This window comes from Phocoena sinus, chromosome 17 (assembly GCF_008692025.1).
Source record: "Phocoena sinus isolate mPhoSin1 chromosome 17, mPhoSin1.pri, whole genome shotgun sequence".
NCBI lineage: Eukaryota > Metazoa > Chordata > Mammalia > Artiodactyla > Phocoenidae > Phocoena > Phocoena sinus.
Genome location: NC_045779.1, coordinates 2,333,700 through 2,341,665, shown reverse-complemented (window position 1 = coordinate 2,341,665; position 7,966 = coordinate 2,333,700). Strand labels below are relative to the sequence as shown.

General features: G+C 46.4%; 1 protein-coding gene across 5 annotated transcripts in view; it reads left to right on the top strand.

The window, feature by feature from the left end:
• The first annotated feature begins 5,923 nt into the window (after positions 1–5,923).
• Positions 5,924–7,966, top strand: part of PCMTD1 (protein-L-isoaspartate (D-aspartate) O-methyltransferase domain containing 1) — a 61,748-nt gene continuing 59,705 nt past the window's right edge. For 2 of the 5 annotated variants that reach the window (XM_032610605.1, XM_032610604.1), the window contains exon 1: positions 5,924–6,143. The gene's annotated coding sequence lies outside the window, so the exon portion shown is untranslated. The remainder of the gene's footprint in view (positions 6,144–7,966) is intronic. The other 3 variants (XR_004346560.1, XM_032610599.1, XM_032610603.1) reach the window with 2 other exon arrangements.

Below are 7,966 nucleotides of genomic sequence, written 5' to 3'. Positions count from 1 at the left end.
GTAAATATCTCCTTGAAAAAGCGTAGACTTTAAGTCACATTCTGATTTATACCACATTTTTGCCAAAAGGAAGGGTGTTGATGATTATTTAGGCCAAGGCTTTGTTTTAGGATTTTTCATTTAAATTCTCTGTTCTGCCCTAATAATGAATTTGTTGACACAACCCCTATTTTTAGTATTATTTTTAGCAAACTATTCCATTTAATGGGATTTTTAAAAACACACTCTATTTGAAGGCCAGTTGGTTCTGGTCAATTCCTCCTAATTACTGTGTTCAAGATTATCAACCCATTTAGAGCAGGAAGAATCTATGAATACCAGTTATCATTTCAGTGCCTGGACTCATTACTATGGTTCAGTTATCTGATCAATAAAGACAGGCTTATTGACCAAGGAATTTATCATCTTCATCTCAGAGTTCAGATGCCATAGCTTAAGCACGTGCCGCGTCACTTTCTTCCTTGCATTATTTGAATACAAGTTTATTAAGAAAGCAATGATGTCACATTTTGCTTCATATCTTGAACATCTATCACAGTTTCTCAGAAAATGTTCATTAAATTTTTAATAGATTCTTTAAAAATTAATTTAAAATTTAGTTACATATAAATGAAAAAAAATTAAATCTATAGTTTCAATGCATCTAATTTACAAGCAGTATGCCTAGTGAAAGAAAAGCATCTCTATAGTTTAAAAAACATATTAGAGTTGAAGTCACTATTTACTGCAGACAATGAAGTAGAAATGCTTATTTTCCTAAAATAAATTCCTTTTTTGTTGATAATTTTTATATTTCCTTTTACTGGAAGAACTTCCAGTATCCTATCAATATGAAATCTACTGTAATTGCAAAGTTACAGTTAATACTCAATCCATCTGTTAAAACATGAGAGCTGACCAAATGCCTTCTAAGGTAATGGTTAGCTCTGAAATTCTTTATACTAGTGCCCCATAATTTCCTCTGTCTGTTTATGTACAGCTGCACTAAAATATGAGCTCTAAGAAGGCAGGGCCTTTTCCAGCTGTTACCTGCTGTATCTCCTTGCCCAGCAGAGCTCACATCCTAATAAACACTTGTTGAACGAATGAGCGCATCACTTAACCAGACTGCTTGTCTCCCTCCCGCAGAGGTTTATAGACTATGAACATTCTACTGATGCTTTTTTGGTAGATCCCCTCCCGCGGGCCACTGTGCTAGGCCCTAGGCCTCTTTTAAGCTCCTCACAATCTATGTGGAGAGGCCTGTCAACACCATAAATTAAACGTGAACACAGCTGTAAGAGCTGTTAAAAATAAGACAATATGGGAATGATAATTCAAAAGGATTAGAAGAATCAATTAATTTGGCCTCTATGAATTTTACTAAATGGAGAGTGGGAGGCTTTTCCTTTCATATACATATATATATGTATATTTCCTTTCATATACATATATATGTATACATATATATTACAAATGTAATATATATATATATATATATATTTTATAGAATATAATTCTCACAGTACCAAGGAATAGGAAGTATGAAAATGGGTACACTTCCAGTGTTTTTCTCCTTCTCAGTCATTCATTCATAAAAGACTAATCTTGGGAATTTCCTGGTGGTCCAGTGGTTAGGACTCAGTGCTTTCACTGCCGGGCCCGGGGTTCAATCCCTGTTCAGGGAACTAAGACCCACAAGAAGCGGGCGTGGCCCCAAAACAAAAAACAGAAACCTAATCTTATCAAATTTGAAGGTACCATGCCATTACTTTTCAAGTTTATAACAGAAGTTTGCCCACAGGCAGCTCTCTGGAATAAGTTTTGATAGGAAAAAAAAAAAAAAAAATCTAAAGGTGGATCTGAATCCAGATGCAAGATGGTTAGATTTCTCTTCTCTTAAACGTTAATCATCTCTGAAAATGGAATAACTTCCTCTTTCCATTTACTAGTGCCTGAATGCCCACAGTAGAAAAGATGGTGAAGACGTGGAGAAAGGACGAGAGGAAGAGCCTGAAAGTTTTCATGGAAATAGAGTATCTTAAATGCTATTTTTGTCAATAAAAATATCTTCATTACATTTATTATGTTAGTAGCTTAAAATATATAAACCTATGATATATAGTTAGCTTATTAGGGCAATTTCTTCCCTAAGCTGTTATTCTAATGAAAAAGGAAACCACATAATCATATTTGAGTTCCAGAAAGAAGCCTGTTTTGCAAAATTTGAAACAAAGATATAATGTAAATATTTGTCTTAGGGAAATGATTTTAACTTTTTGTACTTTGTCAGAGAGGGGGTGAAATCTGACATGTGGAGGGAACGCAGGTTCCAGAGTAAGAGAAAAAATAGGCAAAGATAACTATACAATCATTAAACAATTATTTCAATTAAAAAAATTTATTTAATTTAATTTATTTTATTTTTGGCTGCGTTGGGTCTTCGTTGCTGCGCGTGGGCTTTCTCCAGTTGTGGCGAGCGGGGTCTACTCTTTGTTGTGGTGCGCGGGCTTCTCATTGCGGTGGCTTCTCTTGTTGCAGAGCATGGGCTCTAGGCACGTGGGCTTCAGTAGTCGTGGCCTGCAGGCTCAGTAGTTGTGGCCCACGGGCTTCGTTGCTCTGTGGCATGTGGGATCTTCCCGGACCAGGGCTGGAACCCCTGTCCCCTGCATTGGCAGGCGGATTCTTAACCACTGCGCCACCAGGGAAGTCCCTCTAATGATATCTTTTAGTCTGCCCATGTGTCTCTCCACACGTACTGTGCTTCTTTTTCTCCTAATAAATACTTTACTTGTTTCACTACTTTCCGTCTTTGTGGGAATTCTTTTTCTGCAAAGCTGTAGGGCCAGGGCCTTGTCATTGACCTTTGGTCTAGTGGCTAGCATTCGGTGCTCTCACTGCTGTGACCCGACCTCAATCACTGGCCGGGAACTGAAACCCTGCTTCAAGCCGCTGCAGGCTGAGGCCACCCGAGACCACATTTTGAGAACCACTGACTTAAAGTCTGTTTCACTTTTCTTCTAGAGGATAAGCTACTTTTATGTTGTCATAGAGAAATCCTGAATTCTGACTTTAACGTTTCTCAGTAATCTTAAGTGATCACAGTGGGACGCAACACCAAGGAGACACCTTGGAATAAAACAAAGTGCTAATGGCTATAAACAAAGGTTGTCACGAAGTTAAAAGATTCCCTTTCAGCTGTCAGCTCTGAGACTGCTTTGTATTTCCTCGATTTGTAAATTATATAGATATCACTCCTCAGGAATGTAGGGTCTGAAGTTTTCTCCTTCATTTCCAAATTCTAGTGCTACTCTAGAAACATGACCATCTTCCCCAAAAACCAAATTTATGTTTCCTAAAATCAGTAAGAAAATGCCGTTGTGTGGCTCTTGTTTTTCAAACAGAAAAGTAAGTACAGTGAAACTAATTCTCTTTTATTAGAGAGGAGATATTTATTTTTATTTTTTTGTGGGGCGGGGAAGGAGGCGATGGACTTGTAACTGTACTGAAAATAGTACAAGGAAATTTAGTTGCAGAACAAAACAGTTCCATATTTAGTAGGATTTAGTCCTGGATTTTCCCCAGACATTGCAGGTCAAATGAAAGATACAAAGAAATTCTTTCAGGCCTCAGACCAGACTTGGCACTCACTATAAACCATAACCAAGGCCCATTATGCAACAGAGGTGTTTGCAAATAACTAGGTGATTTAAGGTTAATCTGGGCAACACACGAAGACCTCCAATCCTGAGGCTGAAGAGAACATGCAACAACTCTTGCCATGACTTTGGGAAATGTGAACTCCAGGATGGTGGCAGTAGTTTGTATTCTGAATTTGGTTTAGTTTAATAAGCATTTGCTGAACGCCCTGCCAACTACACACTGGCATTCGCCATCTACCTTTACAAGGATTAAATCATGAGCCGCTGCAGCTGCTGACCTTCAGCACCCCCTGCGAGCAGCTCAGGTTGGAGATCAGGAATGAGGCGCTCTGTGCTCCGGGAAAAACTGGTGGAACAGGCTTTCAGACAGTCAGATAGTCTCGGAAGATTTTATGAGCCCAATTCTTGCATGTCCTCATACCTAGAAAAGCACTAAAAGCATAAGCAGTGACATCTGCTCCTCGTGACTAGCAGCAAGCCTCTGCCAAAACGTGTGTGCACCCCCTGCACTCAAACCTGTATAACACTGACCGTCCCCTACCTCCTCGGGGCAGCTTCTCAGGGTTATCTGAAAAGCTGTCTCCCAGGCTATAGTCCTGATCTTCCCGCAAATAAAACTTAACTCACAACTCTCACTTTGTGCATTTTTTTTCAGTCGACAGCCTTCTGCGTGCAACTAACAGAGCATTTCCGATATTACAAGGCTCCTGCCTACACAGGATTCTGTATTCATGAAGTATGCACTCTGGCTATCTCCTGCTTAATATTAAAACTGAAGCAACCTGGTGTGAAGAATTAAGTTACTGCAGCAAGTGTTACTTTCCCGTTGCCAGGACCACACTCGCTGCAACACTGGACCAAGAGCTCTAGGAATAAATTGTCTTGTGGGCATCTAGATTAATCAAAGTCTAAACAAATCTCTAAATAATTCTGGATGATGGGATAATTTAAAATTATATCAGCCATTCAACAGCTGCAGAGGACTAGTCTTGCAGGAGACCCTGTACTGGGTGCTGGAGAGCAGCAGGGAACACCATAGGCCTGCGCCCAGACTTTGTGGATTACACATCAGTAGGAAGGCACACACTCACCAGAAATAAATTATGCACGAGAAGTGCTAAATGCAGGCGTAATCAGAAATGGTCTGAAGGTGGAGAACCCCAGGAAGACACTGAACTGTCGGCCGATTTGCTGTTGAATCACTCACCCACAAGAACAGCACTTGGTCCCGTTTGCTAACTACATCCTTACTGGTAGTCTTACTAAAAATGACATGTGGTCAAGTTTAATGCAGTTGCGGAAGAAGAAAAAGAGAAGTCTAGAACTCTGAAAAATTCCTATTGCAGAATGGGGAAAGTAAAGAAAATGCATAAAGAAATGAAGGGGAGAAAAGAGGGAAAATGCTGTGGCAGGTGATTCATGATTTCAGCTATTTTCCTAACTTGACCATTTTTACTTATTTAGCTTATAGTAGGAGACTTTCGGGTGCAGAAATTCCTGCTCGGGAATTTCAGAAAGCGAACCCTTTAAGACTGTTCCGTGACCCCAAAACGGTGAGTACACAGTTAGGGCCCGAGACCAGGAATGCAGGGGTCAAGGGCACCGCAGACAGAAAGACTGCAGGAGGAGCGGAGCGGCCGCCGGACCTGCATTTACACTCCATTCACTGCAAACACAGTTGCTGAACTGAACGCCGACCAGCTCTTAGCAACTCTGCTCCGTCTGCGAGCTCCTCCCTAGGGCTCTGACCTCGCCTGCAGGGTTTCCGCCAACAGTATCTGATTTAAACGCTTCTGCACACAGATAGCCACGGTGGGAAGCAGCACGGCATTCAAGGCGCTCTAACTGTTCACCCGCGGAGGCAACCCGCGAACATGGTCCGCACATCTGCAAGGCCGGCAGCCGCGGGCAGACCCCTCCCGCCGGGCAGCCCTCGGCCCCGCCTCCTCTCCCGGCGCCGCCCGAGGGGGTGGAAGCCGCCCGCCGTGACGGACGGACAAGCGCCCACACGCCGCCGGGAACCGCTGAACAGCACCAGCTCACCCACCAGCCCCAGCTCCGGAAACAGCCGCCCCACGCGGGGAGGCGGGGAAGGGGGGGAAGGAGGACGGCTGCGGCGGCGGCTACGCGGCGGCTGCTCTCGCGGGATCTCTCTCTGCCTCCGTGTCTTCGGGCTCCGTAGAGATCTCGCGTGGTTTGGGCTAGGGGCGGGGCGAGTCGAGGGGCGGAGTCGGATGGGGCGTCCCCGGGCCTTGTTGATTTCAGCGTCCTCGCGGCGGCCCTCGCGCCCGCCGCCGTCCGCGCATGCTCGGTCCCCGCCGGCTCGGAGGCCGCGGCGCTCGGGCTTCCCCAACCAGCGTCCGGGCCCCGCCCCTCCCCCCGGCGGCGGCGGCGGCGGCGGACGTGTTGTTTTGGCGGCGGCGCCGGCTGCCGCGGAGCCAGCCGAGTCCCAGCGCCTCACCTGCGCCCGCTGCGGCGGGCCCACCGACCGCCTCGCCACAGGTAAGGCAGTCGCCTCGGGCTGGGGGCGGGGGTCGGGGGCCAAGGGGCCGGAAAGGCCGAAGGGGGCCGAGGGATTGAGGGAGTCAGGGGGTGGTCGGGGGCCGGGAGGAGGGAGGTCCTGGGCCGGGCGGCCGAGGGTTCGGAGGAGGCTGGGCCCGGGGTTGGAGGAGGGTCTGGGGCCTGGAGGTCGGAAGGGCCGAGGGGCCGGGGTCGGAGGCCGGGAGGTCGGAAGGGCCTAGGGGCCGGAGGTCGGGGCCGGCGGCTGAGGGTTCGAGGGGGCCTGGGTGCTGAGGGAAGGCTGGCGGCCGCGGGGTCCAAGGAGGTGGAAGGGCCGGGGGCCCGGGCCCGGGCCTCGCCGCCGCGACTTTGTTGTTGTCGGCTTCGGAGGAGGCGGACCTGCCCGCGGCGCCTCGCGCGGCCTCGGCGCTGCGGCTGGAGGGGGTCTCGGGGGCTGGAGCGGCGCCGCCTTTTCTCGTTTTCGGGTCTCGGTTGGGCGGTTACTGCTGTAGAGTGCGGGCTCGTCCACCGCCGGAGTAGAGGGGACCCAGGCGTGGAACCACACGGGGAGAAATTTTGCGAATCCAATTATTTTATTGTTTGTTTGTTCCCCGCTTCCAGAACTGTGTTTCCATCTATCCTTTTCTTAAAATTTAGAGATCCTGTGTTTTTTAAATTACACATTGGCATCCTTTGGGTACGGAGGAGGAAGTACGGTCTTCCCGATAGTTTTTGCTCTTAGTTTGTTATGTATCATTGTTGCAGAAGTACTCTGTGCTCTTTAAGGAAACACAGCGCAGCCGCACAGTGACGAAGTGTGTCCTCCCGCCGCGCCGGCCTCCCACCCATCTACCCCGCCCCCCCCCCCCCCCCCCCCCCCCCCCCCCCCCCCCCCCATCCCCCCCCACCCCGCTTACTGCCCAGGGGAACCAGCCTGCGAGTGTGGTGTTTAGCCATTAAGGATTTGTCTGTGCGTGTAATAAATACGGTTTAAAAACACAGTTGTCACGTTGTTGTAAATCAACTATACTTCAATAAAACAAAGAAACTAAAATTGGGATCATATGTAGTATATAGTTCTTATTGGCCAGTTCTACTCATGGTGGTTTCTCCATTTTATGACATACCTCATTCTTTTAAAAACATACAGAGCTCTATTCTTTTAATCGATGAACATTGTCGTCCATAGTTCTGTAATCTTTTAGCTTTTAGTTAGCTTTTAATAAGGTCTACAAACTAATGTTTTGAAACGTAATGTGGTAGAACTTTCAGAATGTTTGCCAGTTGGGGATACTTACATATTAGGAAGTTGAGTAATATGTTTACATAGAGCTTAATGGTAGCTTTCAGGAGGTCTGGGTGACTTCATAATGCAGGTTACTAAAATACTTCATTTTTTGTTTTTTTAAGTGCATTTTTCAGAGTAAACTTAAATTCCATATGCTCAGTTGAAAACAGATTCAGTCCCTCAAATGTGAACTGGCCCCTGTGTGACGAAGAGGTAAAGGTAGGAGGCCAGTGGCCCCCAAGTTTGTGTCTCGGGCAGGTAAACCGTAGGGAGTAAGCTGTTAAGTGGAGGGATGAGAGTAGCTGCTTACTCTTCAAGAGGACGGGGAACTAGGGGCTCTACTACACTTGATATTTCTGCGTGCAGAACTGGAGGCTTTGTTGATCTAATCACTGCCTTGTATCTATTAAAAATGTGCTGTGCGTTCATCTTGGTGCTGGCTTCCAGGGAAAACAACTGAGTAAGGTAATCACAGAGAACCATCTGGTTCTCAACATGTATAGCCTGAAATCTGAGGCCCAGTTGTGTAGCATTTTAT